General features: G+C 37.2%; 1 protein-coding gene across 1 annotated transcript in view; it reads right to left on the bottom strand.

Moving 5' to 3' along the window:
* Positions 1–19,934, bottom strand: part of ANXA4 (annexin A4) — a 151,708-nt gene that overhangs the window by 112,238 nt on the left and 19,536 nt on the right. Inside the window, exon 2 of the mRNA XM_045788172.2 lies at positions 5,622–5,748. The gene's annotated coding sequence lies outside the window, so the exon portion shown is untranslated. The remainder of the gene's footprint in view (positions 1–5,621; positions 5,749–19,934) is intronic.

Below are 19,934 nucleotides of genomic sequence, written 5' to 3'. Positions count from 1 at the left end.
AAAGCTCTACCAACTAAAACATGGTACTTAATAAAGCAACCAGTGATGCCTTGATATATGCGCATCTAAAGTCGAGGCCTCATGGTACACGGAGGAGAGGTGACTCATTAGGTGGGTAAAGCTTTTGCAGGAGTTATTTTTAAATGAACTCCTCAGCATGCATTGCCACCTCAAAAAGAGCAGGGTTTTAAGGGGATGGACCGAAAAAAAAAAAAAAAAGGCTTAATTTAGATGCCTGAGAGAATTGTTTGAAAAATATAGGACATTTGCTCAGGCTAGAGAGTGTCCCAGGGAAAAGGGTATTGGAACCGGACAAATAGCACAGGCCTTCTAAACAGGTGGGAGGGACAAACTGAGGGCAAATTTCAAGGGGTGCCTAAATTTTATCTCAGCAGACCATGTTCCATGTTACGATGCTTTAAATTTTAATTTTGATTAAATGTGTCTAACATTCAAGTAACAAACCCTGTGCTCGATTCCCACAACGGAGTACTACACAGCTGCAAAAACAAATGAGGACTAGAGGGAGCAATCCTGGGCATACACAGTGAAAACAAAGCAAGGTAGAAAAAAGTATCTATAGAACACTCCTGTTTTATCTAAGGAGGGAGTATTCAATCTATGAGAGCATTTGCTCCTTTTTTTTAAGTGAAAGAATAAACCATAAAACTTGGTTTTTAAAAAAGATCATCTACGTGGAAGAGAAGGAACAAGGTGGAGAGGACCGGAGTAGAAGACACACTCCTCTGAATGCAGCTGGGATTGTAGATTTGACTTTAGACACTTGTAAACATTTTACATAATTTTATAATACAAAAATTAAAAAGTAGTTCCTAAAAGCCAAAATAAAAATGAAACAAGTGAGCTGAAATGTACACTCTGAATCTGTGGAATAAACACAAGGGAAGAAGCTACACCAGTGGCTTCCATTTGATTTCCACTGTTACTTATGTTAAGCCCTAAAAATAAAAATAGCTACATAACAACATTAAATGGATTTCAGTAATCCTACTACTGCTAGTAGTATTGGAACAGTTAATGTAAGACAGTTGCATGTTTACTGTGAAATAAAGCAAATAAGTAACTGTGCTGATGTCTTTGAGAATTGGGATTTTTGATAAGAGAGAAAGAAAATATAAATGCAACACTGGTGAAGTTCAGAAAGCATCTTGTAGTTCTGTTTGAAAATGTCCTATGAACTCACTATGTATTTTCTCTTGAAAAAGGTGGAGGAGAGGAAGGGGAGGAGAAAAAAAGTATTTCCTAACTCTTTTTACTGAAATGGCCTAGAAACTATGATCAACTCAGTGGCCTGACAACCCGAGAGCCCAGATTATTGTCTCTGAATCTCGTTTCCCATTAAAAAGAATTGGAGCCCTTGGAGAAATGGCTGATTTCAGAGCTGAGGCAGAAAATATATGAACTAAGCCTGGAAAATAAGGAAACTTGTCATACTAGAAATCAAGAAAATTACTAAGATCATGTTAAAAAGACTTGGGAGCCAACATGAATAAACCCCCACTACCCAAAGATGGCACAAATTGAATATTAATAAGAATAGCAATGGATTGAAATACATTAAAAAAATCCATGAGTTCATAATGATACTTAAAATCAAATATCGACTTCCAGGAAGATGGAAGGTGGGGAGGTAGGCAGGGGGATGGGTGATATAGATGAAGGGGATTAAAAGTACTTATTGGGTGCCTGGGTGGTTCAGTCAGTTAAGCGTCTGCCTTTGGCTCGGGTCATGATCCCGGAGTCCTGAGTCAGGCTTCCTGCCTCTCCCTCTGCCTGCCGCTTCCCCTGCTTGTGCTCTCTCTCTCACTCTCTCTGTCAAATAGATAAATAAAATCTAAAAAAATAAGAGTACACTTATCATGATGAGCATGGAGAAATGTATGGAATTGTTGAGCTACCATATTGTACACCTGAGACTAACGTAACACTGGACATTAACTATACTGGAATTAAAATTAAAAAAATAAAGCAAGTCAGGAAATAACTATACCATAGGACACATGAAAAAAAAATCGAATACCTCACTGGTCAACTTTGGCAAATGCCAACTCTGGCATTTCCTTGGCAGATGCCAGGAAACCAGTTCATCATTTTGAAAAATAGTAAATAAGCATTCATCTTACATTTCCTGTGTAGCCTGTATTTCAGGGTACAAATAGTTGAGGAAAAGATATTTCTCTTTATAGAAGTACTCCAAATAATAAACGAAGGAGTGATAGAATTGGAATATCACCATTTGCAACTCCTAATGAATCAATGGGCCTAGACACATATTGGTGGCTGCTGACATAGCAAAAGAGAGCCATACATTGTTCCCTAATGAGAAACATACAATACCATCCATGAAATGTTCCTCCCCCTCCAAATCAAACATGGATCTAATCACAGGAAATACAGGGGATAGAGGAACACGTTACACACATCATGATAATGTGGTCAGAAAAATCCAGATTGGAAAAGTCTCAAGGACAGATGACTCAGCACAGCACCTTCAATAAATGAATTGAAAGGGGAAAAAAATAATGAAAGGAAAACCTATGGATTGAGAGAAACTTAAGAAACACATCAACCAATTGCAATGTGTAGACCTTAGTTAGATCCCCATTTGAGTAAATTCGAATAAAAAAATTCATGAGACAATTCATAAAATTTAAACACTGACTGGATTTTAGATGATATTATGGAATCAATAATAATTTCTTAAGTGTGATATAGGTATTGTTGGGTATATTTTCAGAGTCCTTATATTTTAGAGAACATACCAAAGTATTCATGGAAGCAGTGAGGTGATGTCAGGGTTTTGTTTCTCCACCAAGGATGTGAGTGTGGGTGTGGGTATAGATCATAAAGATCAGACACAGATTGATAATTGTAGAAACATAGTGATGTAGTCATGATATTATTCTTTCTACTTTTTAATATTTGATTTTCCCTAATAAAAAGTCTTTTTAAAGTGCACTGTACCACCCTTCTTTTTTAAAAAAAGACTTTATTTATTTATTTGCTTACTTACTTACTTACTTGGGGGGAGGGACAGAAGAAGAGGGAGAGAGAATCTCTATCAGACTCTGTGCTGAGTGCCGAGCCCCACTTGGGGCTCGATCTCACGACTCTGAGATCACAATCTGACCCGAAATCAAGAGCTGGATGCTTAACTGACTGAACCACCCAGGCACCCCTGTACCAGCCTTCTAATATGAGCCAAGCAAAGTCAGGAGTGGGGGATGCCTCTTTGCATGTACCTAGAAAGAGCAGCGGATCAAAAATCAGGAAATCACAGACTTCAGGGAGACTCTATTCCTTCCTACAGTGCCCCTAAAGGTTGTTGCCCACTTTCTGCAGGGTTATCCTCAACCCATTCCCCTGTGACAGCTTTGAAAGTTCTTCCTTATATATTTCATTCATTCATTCATTCATTCATTCATTCATTCATTCATTCATCTATTTACTTATTCTTTCTTATATTGAGCAGAAATCTGTCTCCCTGTATCTTTTCTTTTACCCATATATTCTAGGCCTAGACCCTCCTCACACAACAGTCCCTCAAATATTTGAAAACAAGCCTTCACCTGTTCCTCCCACCCTAACCCCATATGCAGGGCCTTTGAGCTCCAGCCCTAACTCTGACCACTGTTCCACAGACCCATGACTTTGGTCCCCTGCCATCCTGGCTGCTCTGCTCTGATCTCAGAACAGTTTGACTTGTAAGTTATGTGTTCTGGAATGAAGTGATCTGGGTGTGGCCTGACAATTGCAGAGAACAACAGGGCTATCGCCTCCCTTGCTCCAGTTGCGTATTTCTTGTTACTATGGGCTGAAGCCTGGGTACACAAAGTTCCAAGAGCTGAATGTTAAATTTTCAAGAATTCTTTGAGCCAATTGTTAAACACAGCCATAATTAAAAGTTAAATTACATAAACGTACAATACATATATTTTATTAAAAACAAAGGTAATAAATTTAAGAAACAAAACAGATGAACAGGGACGCCTGGGTTGGCTCAGTCAGTTAAGTGTCTGCCTTCCGCTCGGGTCATGATCCCAGGGTCGTGGGATCGAGTCCCACATTGGGCTCCCTGCTCAGAAGGGAGCCTGTTTCTCCCTCTGACAAATAAATAAATAAAATCTTTAAAAAAAAAGTTAAAAATATAACCCAGATGAACATAGGGGGACGGAAGGAAAGGAATAATAAGATAAAAACAGAGAGAGGTAAACCATAGGAGACTCTTAACTACAGAGAACAAACAGGGTTGTTGGAGGGGGTAGGGGTGGGTGGACGGGCTAAATGGGTGATAGGCATTAAGGAGGGCACTTGTTGTGTCGAGCACTGGGTATTATATGTAAGTGATGAATCACTAAATTTCATTCCTGAAACCAATACTATGTTATATGTTAACTAACTTGAATTTAAATAAACACTCGGAAAAAAAAAAAAGGAAAAAACCCACAAAGGTAATAAATACTTGAAACGCATCACTTCCTCATTATTTTACTGCATATTACTATTAACTCTTTTCTTGAGCTTATTTACATTTATTGTATTTGTGGGGTGAGGATACTATATAATGGTGTGCTACTGCGAATCTCCTCCAAACTGTGTTCGGTGACATGACGTTGAGAGCTTGAAACTGGCCATGACGGAAGTAATTACATGACAGAAACTGGCAAGTGCTATGAATCAAGGTGCTTTTTTCCTCCCAAGAGCCAGTTGTTCCACACTTACCACCACATCACTAGATACAGCTTAAAATCTTAGGGCTTTTTTGGCAAGCACATTACATTTCTGACTCAAATCGGGCTAAAGCTCTTAGCTACTGCTAAAGCAAGTAAAGCCATTCCTACCGATACAATTAGTTCCTTAAGATCTCATCTTAATTGCTTTTAAATTCATCCTTGTAGATTCAAGTCACTGATTCTCATTCTGTCATCCAAGTAGTCACCATACCTCTAACTTCAGGTGACCTATAAATTTGATGAGCACCTTCTGTATATTTATTATGAAAGTATTTATGAGGGGCAGGTGAAGGACACAGCCCTAGGACTCATCATTATATACTTCCTTGTAGTTTGGTATCAATTCGTTAGTCAGCACCTTGTGAATATAATCAACTGGTCGCTAATTCATTCAGTACGCTAGAGTCCAACAATTCATATTTCTCCCTCTTTTCCAAAAGAATATCATGAAAAAGCTCATTAATTATCCAACCAATGACAAAATACTCTCAAGATATAGGCTTTCCCAGAGCTACAGGGCTCATAGCTTTGTTGAAGAAGGAAGTTGATAAACCAGTCTTGGCTTGTCCTTAGTGAATTCATTCTGAGTCTTAATCATTCCTTCTTCACTTAGTGCCTGAAACTGTTCCTCTAGTAACCCCTTGTTGAGTCTTGCCTGAGACTGAAGTTGTAGACAACTGTCTACAATTTCTCTGGCTCTGGCTTCTCTTTCTGAAAATTAGAATATTGCACTGTCTCTAGTCTTTTGATACCTCTCGTATTCTCCATAATGCCCAAAAGATCACTGACAATTGTTTGGTGATCCCATAATAACTTTTTCTCAGGGTCCTAAGACATTATTCCTCAAAGTTGGGGGCTGGAACTCACTTGGAGCAGCTCTGGGCCTTTCCACATTACTCCATCTTGGGCTTCCATCTTCTGTTACCAAGGTTCATTCCATTTTTCTATTTCTCCTCACCTTACTCATTCCATGTGGAGAAGAAATGTCCTTGCCCTGAAAGTCAGAAACAAAAGAAAATGGAAGAGCTCTGTTTTCTCTGTATTCTCCCATTGACAGTGGGCCCCAAGCTGCAAGTTCTGTCCTTTACTTGAAGTTATTCCTCAAACTTTCCTAAAAGGAATGGAAGACCCAAATGGCAGCCATAATAGAAAATTGTTGTTTTGGAAAAACTTGAGCTTATTTGCAGCTTTAGCATTTCTGAAACGTACAAATGTGTCCCATGGATATCCCAGCACAGGTATGACAGTAGGATAGATATTTGAGAAGAGATTCATGACCTTTCAGAAGTTGTGAAATCACATCCTTGTTTGAATTTGCAACAAGCTCCCCATCTCCTAAAGTGCAGCATTGTGTATATTAGTCTTGACATTTTTAATTAATTGGGTCTGGAGAATTTTTCATCTTTAAGTTTTCTGACAAAGAAAAAAAAACTGTAGATAGCTCTGATATCACAAAATCACAATTAAGGGGACCTGCAAATAGGGAAGAACTCCGTATATTTAGGTGTTTTTCTTCTTTAATTTTACTGAGCTGATCTTTAACATAAAACAACCTCTTAGGGGCGCCTGGGTGGCACAGCGGTTGAGCGTCTGCCTTTGGCTCAGGGCGTGATCCCAGCGTTATGGGATCGAGCCCCACATCAGGCTCTTCCGCTATGAGCCTGCGTCTTCCTCTCCCACTCCCCCTGCCTGTGTTCCCTCTCTTGCTGGCTGTCTCTCTCTCTGTTGAATAAATAAAATAAAATCTTTAAAAAAAAATAAATAAAAAATAAAACAACCTCTTAATATAATCAACTCTTGTTATACCACATTCTTTTACATGGAACTCTCTAAGTTGCCCTTATGCACAGTTCCAAAAAATGTTAACAATGTTTATGGGTTTTAACCGGAGGCCCTGAACTAAGAATGTGAAACCAAGGTTTTCCACTTTGTTCTGACACTCATCAACTGTGCAATCTTGGACAAATCCCTTTGCCTTTCTTGTTCACATCTAATTATTGTTGTAAGTCCCTTTTAGATCTAAGAGAAATATCCAACTATCTTATCTGTGGGTTCTTGGCGACCACCATCTACTCTCTGTACTTGACATGGGGGTACAGGTTTTGTATGGAGGGGTGGGGAAGAAAGATTTGAGTTTAGTCTTGGTAGGGGGTAGGGAGAGAAGAAGGAGGAGGTAGGGTAGGAAGACAGCCCATATCATTCCTCTTAGGTTTTTCACAAGAGGTAGTTTCAAAACAAAAGTAAGTCAACCTATCACAACAAGATAATGACAAGGGAGAAAGTAAAAGTTTTTGGCCAAATTCATCTCACAATCCTTCTTTCCTGCCCCCACAAAGCTATCTGAACTGAGATCTTGCTAGTGCACCTTCATTTCCAGTAAACATCACTCACTTAGAACAAAAACGGGAAGCTCCCACGTGTAGCCACTGGAAACATTCCCAGATGCAGGAAGAGGTTGTATGACATCATCCAGAGAGTTATGCAGTAGGAAGGTCTCAGATTAGAATAGCTCACCGAAGAGTTCTTTTTGCTCAGAACTTTTATCCAGTATTTAGAAGTCCCAAGTTTCTTGGAAAATGTATTTATTGATATGTGTGTATATTTGACCCATGCGTAGAAATTGCTGAAATGCTAAGGAAAAGTATTATTTATGTGTCTACATATTTAGTTAAAGGCCAGGGAAAAAACAGGTAAATATTATTATCCCTCTCTATGTGAAAAGAGTTTTGTTCGTGCTTTTAAAAATAAACTGGTTGTTTTAGTAAAATGATTCATGCTCACTATGAAATGTTGAAACAAATCAGAAAAGCACAAAGAAGATAATAAAAATCACCTGAAGACTCATGATCTAGAAATAAACACTGGCAGATTGTTGGTAAAGTCTCTCCAGACATTTTCCTGTGTATATATATGTTTTAATTTTACATGAGTGGCATGTTCTTTATTTCCTGTATTATATTCTTCCTTCCTCCTCAATAATGTCATTAACATCTTTATGTGTCACTAAATACAGCTATATTGCATGACTTTTTAAGGACTCCTTAGTTTTCCACTGCATTTTGTTTGTTCCATATACTTAGTCAATTCCATATGGATGAAAATATAGGTTGTTGAGAAGGAACTTTTTTAAGCTTCAAAAGAACTGTTATGTAAAAAATACAAAGTTATGTAAAGTAACACATTTGCACAAGAATCTGGTTTGGTTGTTCCTACTGCAAAAGCTTGAAATAGTGTATGGAAACAGTGAGTGTCAGCCCTATAAGATGTACCTTTATTATTACTGAGCCATTAACAAAATTAAACATTCCGAAAAGCAAGGATGAATTGTGAAGAAAAACTCAATAGTTTTGACAACATAGATATGTAAAATATCATAAAGAAAAATTAAAAATAAGAAACAACCTGCAAAATAGCTATAGCAAATATGACAAAGGATTAACATACTAATACATAAAGAGCTCATATAAACCAATAAGGACAGTAATTTACAATAGAAAAATAGGCAACTAACAATTGACAAATAACACTTAAAATGGCTTACAAGTAAGTTACAGCTTAACAGAAACTAAGTATCTTAAAAATATTTATAATCTTTACTTAGTAATTCTACTTCTAGAACTCTCTCCTAAATAATAATTTGAAATGCAGATAAAGTCTTTATACATAAAGTAGATCACATTATTTATAATAAAAGTTGTAAATGGCTCAAATGTCCAGCAATCAAAGAATGATTAAGCAAAGTATGATGCAGCCATAATTAGAATACTCTGAAGACATTTAAAATTATGTTTAGAAAGAAACTTTAATAACTAGTTACAGACATATAGTATTGAGTGAAAAATTTTATGTATAGTCATTTCAGCTCCATATACAAAACAGCCTGGAAAAAAAAATACATCAAAATATTAACAAGTACCTATTAGAGGTGGGAGTATGGGTGATTTAAAATTTGTATATACTTTTCTTATTTTCTAAATTTTCTACAAGGATCATATATTCTCTTATAGCCAGAAAAATAATTTTTAACAAAATGTAGGAGCTAATACATATTTAATGAATTTAAATACAAATTCAAACATAATAAAACATAACATCTAAAAATCTGAATCCATAACAGTATTAAATAGCTTAATCACTTTTTACTATTTAGTAAAAATTGCCTGGATTTTCACATCTCTGTCATTCAACTAGGTGTGAGACTTTGTTACAGACTGAATGTTTTTGTCCCCCCAAAATTCATACATTGAAATCCTGGCTTGCAATGTGATGGTATTTGGAGGTGGGGCCTTTGGGAGGTGATTAGGTCATAAGGGTGGAGCCCTGGGGAATGGGATTAGTGCCTTATTTACATATTTTTTAAGATTATTAATTATTTTTTAGAGAGGGAGAAAGAGAGCATGAGCAAGGCGGGGGGGGGGGGGGCGCAGAGGGAGAAGCTGACTCCCCACCGAGCAGGGAGCTCAGTGTGGGACTTGATGCTAAGATCCTGGTATCATGACCAGAGCCGAAGGCAGATGCTTAACCCACTGAGCCACCCGGGCACTCAGATAAGTGCCTTATAAATGAGACCCCTCAGAGATGCTGTTAGCATTTGTCATATGAGGACACAATGAGAAGTTTGTGACCCAGAAGAGAGCCCTCACTTGACCATGCTGGCACCTTCTAGCCTCCGGGACTGTGAGATACAAATTTATGTTGTTTGTAAGCCAGCCAGACTTGGGCAGTTTGTTATAGCAGCCTGAACAGACTAAGATTTCAAACAAGTGAACTAATTACCAGTTCTGGGCCTCCCACAATTTCAAAGTCTCCTTCAATTCTCATTAATCTACAAACCACATCTGTTAAGTTTAATTTTTAATTTTGAGGTGAAATTCCTTTATTCATTTGTTTCTGAACCTACCATCCTGAAACTCAATGCATTTTAACATTAATGTATTATTTACATAGTATCACATTTTCAAAATGAATATGAGGCAGCAGATGTTATTACTTGGTAATTAACTTTGTTTCGTTTTTTAAAAATCATTCTTTACTGCATTAAAATATGCAAACATAAAATCTACCATTTTAAGCGTTTTAAAGTTCAGTGGCGTTGAGTGCATTCACATGGTTGTACGACCATCACCACCATCAGCCTCTAGAACTCTTTCATCTTCCCAAACTGAAACTCCCATTAAACAATAGCTCCCCAATTCCCCTCTACTCCCGGCTCCTGGTAACCACCATTCTACCTTCTATCCCTATGGTGGACTATTCTAAGTACTTCAACTTTATTTAGTTTTAAGCCCTAAATAAATCTCTTCTCTATCTTGGTTGAGAACACTGCTAGTTTCAAAAAGTCAACTTAAAAAAATCTCAGTGTTTTTTAAATGAAGGTAATATTTTCATACAATAAAACGCATTCTAGATACTTAAAAATATACACATTTTTATCTATCTTATGTGAATGTATATGCGATAGTGTATTGTCAGCATGACTATAAAGTCATGAGGCTCATGTGCCATTTTATTTTGAAGTTACATTATACACCTAAATGAAATAGCAGACAAATCTATACTCTGTGATTCCACTATGTAAAAGGAATACCTCTGTGTGGAGAAAGACTGGAAAGGAAGACCATGGAAAATAAAAATAGTTTATTTTTAGAGTGCTACAATTTTTGAAATGCGAAAATATCAGGAATGTTATCAAGTTAGAGAACAAATCGTTTTGATTATAAGAGGATGGTAGAAAACAGATATTGAATTCACAGGTCAATCATTTAGAGGAGAGAGGGCTGATAGTATCTTATATCTTAATGTTTCTAAAAATCAGCTCTTGTGAAAACTTTTTCCAAGCCTAACCAGTGTGAATGTTGAAAGCATATGTATTTTTTTTCCTTCCTGAAAATAGACACAGAAATCACTGGGTATATTTGTAGAAAGGCTGACCCATAAAATGTCCATTATACTTCTGCACATGAGGTACATTTTCTTTTGTTAGCTTGCCCAGGAACAAAAACAAGTGTCAATAGTTTGTTCTTATCAATTCATAATTCTCCATTTCTGTCACACTATGTTCCCATTGATTACACACAGGGATAAAAATAGAAAACTCTGAGATGGTGCTCTGCCAGTTACTCAGATGACTTTCTGAACAAGAAAGTTTTATATGGATGGATGGGTGTAAGAACTTGGCTGGAAATAGGAAAAAGGCAGGAAAAGACAGCAGAATCTGCTTCTCATTGGCGTAGAGCCCAGATTGTCCTGCTTATCTGAAATTAAGCCCAAATCCTAAAAATTCTGAATACCTGCTGTCAGCGTCCTGCAAGTGGGCCAGGTTTCCCGGAGAATGCTAGCTAGAGTGCTGGCAGAGGTAGGCAACTCGACAGACGCTAGTGAACACCACTTCATCGTGTAGCTATTTTCACGTCCTACCAGCAGCTCACCGAAGTGCTGACAATGCTTGGGTGGACTCAACAAATACATCTTGGACACCTCCTTTGTGCCAGGCACACGGTGTAAAAAGCATGCTGGAGAGCCAGTTTCCCTTCAGCCCCTAAGCCCTACTGGCTACCCTTGGGAACAATTCAGAGCAAGGAATATCAAGGTAGGCCAGATGCAGTCCACCCTTATGCCTTAGCCTGCAGGGAGGTAGAATCCCAGAAGGGCCCTCCCAGCTCAGTCCTGTTTGGTGCTAGGACGAGCAAAGGAGAGAGATGGTGCCGAAGTCAGCCTCCACTGAGGGAAGCAGCATGGCAGCACTTTTTTCCTTTGCATGTTTGTCTTTGGAAAACATTTTTATTATGTCTACCAATTGACTGCATAGAAAAAAAAAATAACATAACACACTAAATAACATGTAGCCACTACCAGCTTTATCAAATCTTTGCATGTTCCCACAGTTGTTTCAGATTTTACAAAGAAATAAAGTCATAACACAGTTGAAACAGTTGATTAATCTCTTCCTAAATCCATTTCCTTCCTTCTATCCCCATGGGTAACTATTATTCTGAAAGTGGTGTTAATTTTTTTTCATTTCAAAAATATTTTTTGAAATGCATATATTTATAAAAATGAAATTAAACTGGTCTTTATTTCATGGAGACTTTTTTTTTTTTTGCACAGTAGTATGTTTTATATTCAATCATGTTGAGCCATGTAACTGCAGTTCATGAATATTCCACAATTTATCTCCAATCTATAAACAACAGGTTGCTCCCGATTGTTTTTGTTTATTATAAACAACACTTTCAGATCATTCTCCACATGTCTTATGGCACACATGTGCAAAAGTTTCTCTAGGACGTATAACCATAAGGTTGAATCACTAAGTCGTAATGTTTGTGGACCTTTAGCAGAAAATAGCAAAATGTTTTTAAACTTGTCAGTCTCAACAACAGTGAATGAGTGTTCTAGCTGCTCTCCATCTTCATGAACACTTGGTGGGTTTTGATGTTTTAATTTTGTGCCAATCTGATAGCTATGATAAAATATCTTCCTGTGGTTTTGTGTTGCATGTCCCTGATTATGAATGAGGTCAATCATCTTTTTGTGTCCTGAATGACAATTTATATTTATTTATTATATCTTAAAAATATTTTATTTATTTATTTGACAGAGAGAGAGACAGTGAGAGAGGGAACACAAGCAAGGGGGAGTGGGAGCAGGAGAAGCAGGCTTCCCACCAAGCAGGGAGCCTGATGTGGGGCTCGATCCTAGGATGCTGGGATCACAACCTGAGCCGAAGGCAGATGCTCAACAACTGAGCCACCCAGGAGCCCCAGACAATTTATATTTTTAAATGTTTTGTCATGTCTTTTTGTGTATTTTTCTATTGTGTTTTCTTTTTCTTATTGACTCATAAGAATTCTTTACATATTCTGGATCCTAAACCTCTGTTACTTGAGTTGCAGATATCTTGAGTTTGTAGCTTCTCTTTTACTCTCTTTATGGTGTCTTTTTATGAACAGAAGTTATTGATTTTGGGTGGGGGATTGGGATAGGCCAGTGATGGGTATTAAGGAGGGCATATATTGCATGGTGCACTGTGTGTTATACACAAATAATGAATCATGGAACATTGCATCAAAAACTGGGGATGTACTGTATGGTAACTAATATAACAAAATAAAAATTATTTAAAAAAAAGAAAAAAGAAGTTATTGATTTTAATATAGTTAAATTTATCAATTTTTTTCCTTAAAATTTTTTTGGGCTCATTTAAGGAATTCTTTCCCACCCCAAAGTCATAAAGCTCTTCTGCTCTTTTATTTTTTTCCTAAATATTTTAAATATTTGCCCTTCACATTTGAGTACATTCTGAATTTATTTTTACGACTGGTGTAAGGTAAAGGTCCACATTCATTTTTTTTTCCATAGATAACCAAAATTTTCAATACCATTTACTCTTTCCCTATAGATCTATCGTATATACCAGGCGTCCTGTAGGTCAGTTTCTGGTCTCTTGATTCTGCCAATGGTCTGATTGTCTATCCCTGTGCCCACACTGCACTGTCTTAATTTCTACAGCTTTATCATTAGAGCAACAATGCTTCAGGCTTACTGTGGTGTCCAGCTGCCAACCAGTTTCGCATTTGTCTCAGATTTATCATTTTTGAAAACCACATACCATTATTACTAGTTGCATCACAATACGCTGGAATGAGCTTGGTAAACCTCCACTTTGTGTTTCAGCTTCTGCCATCTCTAGCCTGTGAGACACATATGCAGCAAACAGAACTCTCGCTGTGACTCACGGTTAAAATTGAAATATAACCAGCAATAATCTGTATGTCTTTTTCCAACCCTTTCCAGAGTTAAGAGACCTATTAATTCCCTTTCAAGAACAACATGCTGGGCAGTTACTGAACAAATAAGGCAAGGACAGTGAACTCCTTGTGATCTTGGGCGGTGGACACAGAAGTATTAGAAGTATTAGACACAGAAGTATTAGATGTTGCTGCCCCCCTCCCCCGCTGATTATTTGGTATACCATGCAGCAGTGCCAGGCCTGCTGGGCCACCCGTCAGTGGTAAACGTGGGAAATTCGAGGTGAGATTATGCAGACTGTGCACAGGAAATAGAAGCTGAACAGCGCTGCAACAGAGTACAGAGGGTAGACTGGACACTCTTGTTATAGTGATTTTGCCGTTCATTTTATGGTGATAATATACTATTCTTTATGTTGTTTGGTGACACTTTTGTTTTGTGCAATAAGCCCCTTGACAAAAATGAGTGCAAGGGAGAAAAAAAGAAAGTGCATATTTCATAAAAAGTTAAATACTTAATTTTAGTTTCTCCAAAAAACTTATAATGAATATATACCTTTTACTGGAGAAAGAGGAAGGGCCCTGAAAGAATATACATCAAGAGAGACCCTCTCTATAGGTAGGGGGAATGGTCATATTTCCTTATGCTCATTTTACTTGGCTATAATTTCTTCATTCCTTATACTTCTGCGATAACACATAACAATAGAAGAAATTTTACTTCCAGAGGTAATTCTTTACTTCAAGACTAAATTCACAATATAAAATAAACTATGTTGAGTTTGTTAAACAGATAAGCAAAAACTTATAAACACAACTATATATTATATTAATGGCCCAATTACGGGCTCCTTGTCTCCATCTCCATATGCTTTGCCTTGTAACTTTGTAAGCCCTTCTCCCTCTAACTCTGGGTTCAGCCCTGTAACTTACTGAGGCAAATGGAATGTTAACAGATGTGAATGAGCACGGGCTTGGAAAGCACCTGTGCATTTCTGCTTGCTCTTTTGTGCCCTGAGCGTGGTCACTTTTCAATCTCTGCCCCAGCATGAGAACTTGCCCCGGCTTGTCCATCTGAGGGATGTAAGAGACAAATGAAGAAAAGCAGAGTCCATCCTAGTCCAGAAAACAGCCAGCCAACCTCCACCCTGTGGGAGAGCCCAGCCAAGATCAATGCAAGATCAGCTAATGGCTCAGCTACCATAGACTTGTGCTCAGCGAGAGCAAGTCTTCCGGTGGTTTGTCGTCAGATTATTGTGTCAACGGATAACTGACACCACAAAGAAAAACTAATATGCTGTATAGAGTGGAGAAAGCCAAGAGACAAAAAGGAGAGTTCATATAAATTTTGCCACCATATCTCCAGACATTGCATCACAGAATATTCTGTCCCTTTCCCTAAGAATAAGCCGGAGTACTTCTTAAATTAGACTAAATCTTAGTCTGTAACACTTTTATGGGACTTTGTTTTTCAACAGCTTTATTGAGGTATTCACACAGGACACAGTTCACCTATTTAAAATGTACAATTCAGTGGTTTTTAGTATATTTGCAGAGTTGTGCAAGCATTACCACAATTAATTTTAGAACGTTTCAACACTCCAAAAAGAAATCCTGTATCTATTAGCAGCCACTCCCCACTTCCTTCCAACCGCCCTCTCCAGTTACTGCAGCCCTAGGAAACCGCTAATCTACTTTCTGCCTCTATAGAATTGCTTATTCTGGATATTTCACATAAATTGAATCAGTATGTGGTCTTTTGTGACTGGCTTCACTTAATTAACATAATGCTTTAAAGGTTCATCCATGTTGTAGTGTCAATACTTCATTCCTTTTTATGGCTGAGTAATATTCTATTGTATGGATTATACCCTATTTTCCTTATTTATTTGTCAGATGATGGACATTGAGTTGTTTCCACCTTTGGGCTAATATAATATACTAATATATTCTAATTTATATAATATAAACTATTATACTATATATATATCATCATATATATTATAGTACATTACTATATACAGTATATATTACATAGTTATATATTGTTATGTACTATAATATATGATAATATATTATATATATTATATGTAATATAAGATAAAATAATGCTTCTATGAACATTCATGTATATTTTTGTATAGATATATATATTTTACTTTTATTTCTCTTGAGTATATAAGTAGGAGTGGGATTGCTGTTATATGGTAATGCTATGTTTAACCTTTTGTAATTGCTAGACTGTTTTTCACTGGCTGCACATTTTACATTCCTACCAGCAGTGGATGAGGGTTCTAATTCCTCCATGTCTTTGCCAACACTTGTTATTGTTTCTCTCATTTATTACAGCCATTCTAATAGGTGTGAAGTGCTATCTCTTTGTGGTGTTATTTGCATTTCTCTAATAATTAATGATGTGAACATCCTTTATGCATTTATTAGTCATTTGTGTATCTTCTTTGAAGAAATAACAATTCAGATCTTATGCACATTTTATTTTTTTATTTTTTAAGATTGATTTAGAGAGAGAGAGAGACAGAGCATTGGGGGAGGGGCAGAGGAAGAGGGAGAAAGATTTTTAAGCAGGCTCCATTGTCAGTGCAGACCCCGATGCAGGACTTGATCCCACCACTCTGAGATCATGACGTGAGCTGAAATCAAGTCGGACGCTCAACCAACTAAGCCACCCAGGTGCCCCCAAATGCACATTTTTAAATTAGTTTGTCCTTGGAACAGAATACAGAACCCAGAAATGGACCCTCAAATCTATGGTTAACTAATCTTCGACAAAACAGAAAAGAATATCCAATAGAAAAAAGACAGTCTCTTCAACAAATGATGTTGGGAAAATTGGACAGCCACATGCGAAAGAATGAAACTTCATAATTTTCTTACACCATACACAAAAATAGACTCAAAATGGATGAAAGACCTAAATGTGAGACAGGAATCCACCAAAATCCTAGAGGAGAACACAGGCAGCAACCTCTGTGACCTCGGCTGCAGCAACTTCTTGCTAGACACGTCTCTAAAGGCAAGGGAAACAAAGGCAAAATTGACCTACTGGGACTTCATCAAGATAAAAAGCTTTTGCACAGCAAAGGAAACAGTTGACAAAACCAAAAGACAACCGACAGAATGGGAGAGGATATTTGCAAATGTCTTATCGATAAAGGGCTAGTATCCAAAACCTGTAAAGAACTTATCAAACTCAACACCCAAAGAACAAATAATCCAATCAAGAAATCCAAGCAGAAGATATGAACAGACATTTCTCTAAAGAAGACATACAAATGGCCAACAGACACATGAAAAAATGCTCAACATCACTGGACATCAGGGAAATACAAATCAAAACCACAATACCACCTCACACCAGTCAGAATGGCTAAAATTAACAAGTTAGGAAACTAACTAAATTAACAGAATTAATTAAATTAACAAGTCAGGAAACTACAGATGTTGGCGAGGATGTCGAGAAAAGGGAACCCTCTTACACTGTTGGTGGGAATGTAAGCTGGTGTAGCCACTCTGGAAACCAGTAGGAGGTTCCTCGAAAAGTTGAAAATAGAGCTACCCTACGTTCCAGCAATTGCACTACTAAGGATTTATCCCAAAGATACAAATGTAGTGATCTGAAGGGTCACCTGCACCCCAATGTTTATAGCAGCAATGTCCACAATAGCCAAACTATGGAAAGAGCCCAGATGTCCATCAACAGATGAATGGATAAAGAAGATGTGGTATATACAATGGAATACTACTCAAACATCAAAAAAAGAGAAAGAAAGAAAGAAAGAAAGAAAGAAAGAAAGAAAGAAAGAAAAAAAGAAAGAGAAAGAAAGAAATCTTGCCATTTGCAACAACGTGGATGGAACTAGGGGGTATTATGCTACGTGAAATAAGTCAATCAGAGAAAGGCAATTATCATATGATCTCACTCATGTGGAATTTAAGAAACAAAACAGAGGATCATAGGGGAAGGGAAGGAAAACAGAATGGAAAGAAATCAGAGGGGGAGACAAACCATGAGAGACTCTTAACTAGAGGAAACAAACTGAGGATTGCTGGGAGGGATTGCTGGGGGACAGGGGGGTGGGTGGGTAGGGTAATTGGGTGATGGACATTAAGGAGGGCATGGGATATAATGAGCACTGGGTGTTATATAAGACTGATGAATCACTGAACTCGACCTCTGAAACTAACAATATACTATATGTTAATTGAATTTAAATAAAAAAATATGAAAAATAAGGATGCTCCTTTTCTCCATGTCTCAACTTTTCATTCATATTTTTCATCTTTTTTTGCTGACTTCTGTGTAAGATTCTCAGATTTAGCTTCTAGTTAATTAGTACTTTCTCTTCCATTGTGTCTAATCTGCTGTTTAACCATTTGTTTTAACTTTCTAGGATTATGTCTTCCATTTCTAAATTCTCTTTTTGGTGGTTCCCCATATCCATCTGTTGTTTCTTCATATGGTCTTTCCCTTAATCTTACGGTTTTGATCTCTTTTATGTCTAATTTTAAGCATATTCATTTTATATTCTTTTGGATTGACAATCTAATATTTCTAGATTTGAGGCCTCTAATCCTTCTGTTTTGTGTCTCCTGACTAAGCTCATAGTTGATTTCTTTATGTGTTTTATGGTTTTTCATTATAAAACTGTTTTTTGCCTGGGTGACCTGAGGTGAAGAAGCATCCTTCCAGAATGGTTTTACATTTGTTCCTATAAGTGCCTCAGGGTTTTTCACTGACCTGGGATCAATCTGTTAATTTCTTAATTTAGGGATTCCTGACTACAAGGGTACTATTAAGTCAAAGCCAAAACCAATGCAGGCCTGGGTTTTCAATGTTTCAGTGGAAAATTTTCTTCTTACCCAGTGTATGGGCAAAGAAATATATATTTTCTTGTTATCTCCCTGAGCTGGTGAGATTTTCTTTTTTTTACTACCCTTTCACTGAGGGTGACACCCTTTGAGAGTTCTAGCTTCTCATAGAGATTACTGTTCCAAGTTCCTATTTGGAGCAAGTCTAAGAGCACATCCTTAATTCTTGAATATGCCTTAAAATCTAAGTCCCTAGCTTATGGCAACTCCCTCCACCCCTTCATACCCCCAGAAATTGCAATGGTAGCTGGAACCGTTTCTCTCAGACTTCAGTCCCTGCTTCCTTTCTGTCATCTGCAGATTTCTCCTTCTTTTTTGCAAGCTCAGCTGTATATTTAAAGACTTTTTCTTATATTTTATCCAGCAATTCTAAGTATTTGTAATGGGAGATGCTCCGTGTTTCCAGAACCACCACCACCTATTACTTTCTAAATTTTTTGAAAAATGTCTTAGGAGGATAGTAACTATGTGGGAATGTTGAGGGAGAATGCATACATTGGAAGGCAAAGGGGGTCATGGGCATATGATATTAGGGGAATTAACTCAAGATGTTTCTATTTTCATATGAATTATATCCTAAAATTGACTCATCTGTGATAAAGGTGGGTGTTGACCCTCTCCCACCATTCCTTTCAAAATTGCCCTCACTCACTTTACAAAAAGGCAGGCATACCCGTCACCATTTACCTCCCTGTGCAAAACCCTCCAGACAGCCAAACAAAAGGACGATGGGAAATACTGGTTTCTGGGAAGCATCTTATAATTACTAATCAAGTCATCAAAACCATTCTTTAAGGCTCTGTATCTTATACTTAATTCTGTTAAGGGTGAAGCGAGGTTAGAAATGGAATATTTTGTTTGTGTTGGGACGTGCCTAATTCAGTGTGAGTCTGGGGGAGTAATGTCAATTTTTTTTAATGACTTTGCCTCTTCTATCCACACCCCACCATTGTCTAAGGAGGCATCACTTTTTAGGAGGAGCCCCATGAGGGAAGAACAAAGAAAGTGTTGGTGAAAAATACTGAGGGCTATAAGGAACTTTTTAAACATAAGCAATTCTTTAAGGCTACTCTTAAAACTCATCCTTAGGATACATCATTAGCTGGAAAGAAAGGCATCTTCATACTGAATAAGCAGGACAGGCTTGGGACATTGACTCTTCTAAATGTAAGTTGAGTGTTTTCTGGGACTACTACTATATGACTTTTGATGAAAAAGCTTACTTAATTTTTAAAAAATTCAGTATGAATCCATAAATTAAAATCTATTTTATAAATAATATAATGAAATATTTATTTCATCCAATTAAATGCTTAATATTTTCTTTTTCCTGTTAAAAACAGAAAATTAAAGTATACGCTAGCTGGCAGACCAATTAGTTTTTAGTTTGTCCTTTCTCTTTTATTAAATACACAGGGAAAGTTTGAACATGATATCTAAAGAGTTAACAGGGCTATTTCTGATTTTTTTTACATGATTCTTATTCTAAAAAGCCAATGCTTTTATTTCATACATTCCACACATTTAACAAAAAGCATGC

The sequence above is a fragment of the Ursus americanus genome, chromosome 7, assembly GCF_024610735.1.
Source record: "Ursus americanus isolate L20-20 chromosome 7, mUrsAme1.1.p, whole genome shotgun sequence".
NCBI lineage: Eukaryota > Metazoa > Chordata > Mammalia > Carnivora > Ursidae > Ursus > Ursus americanus.
This window is presented reverse-complemented; position numbering and strand designations above follow the sequence as displayed.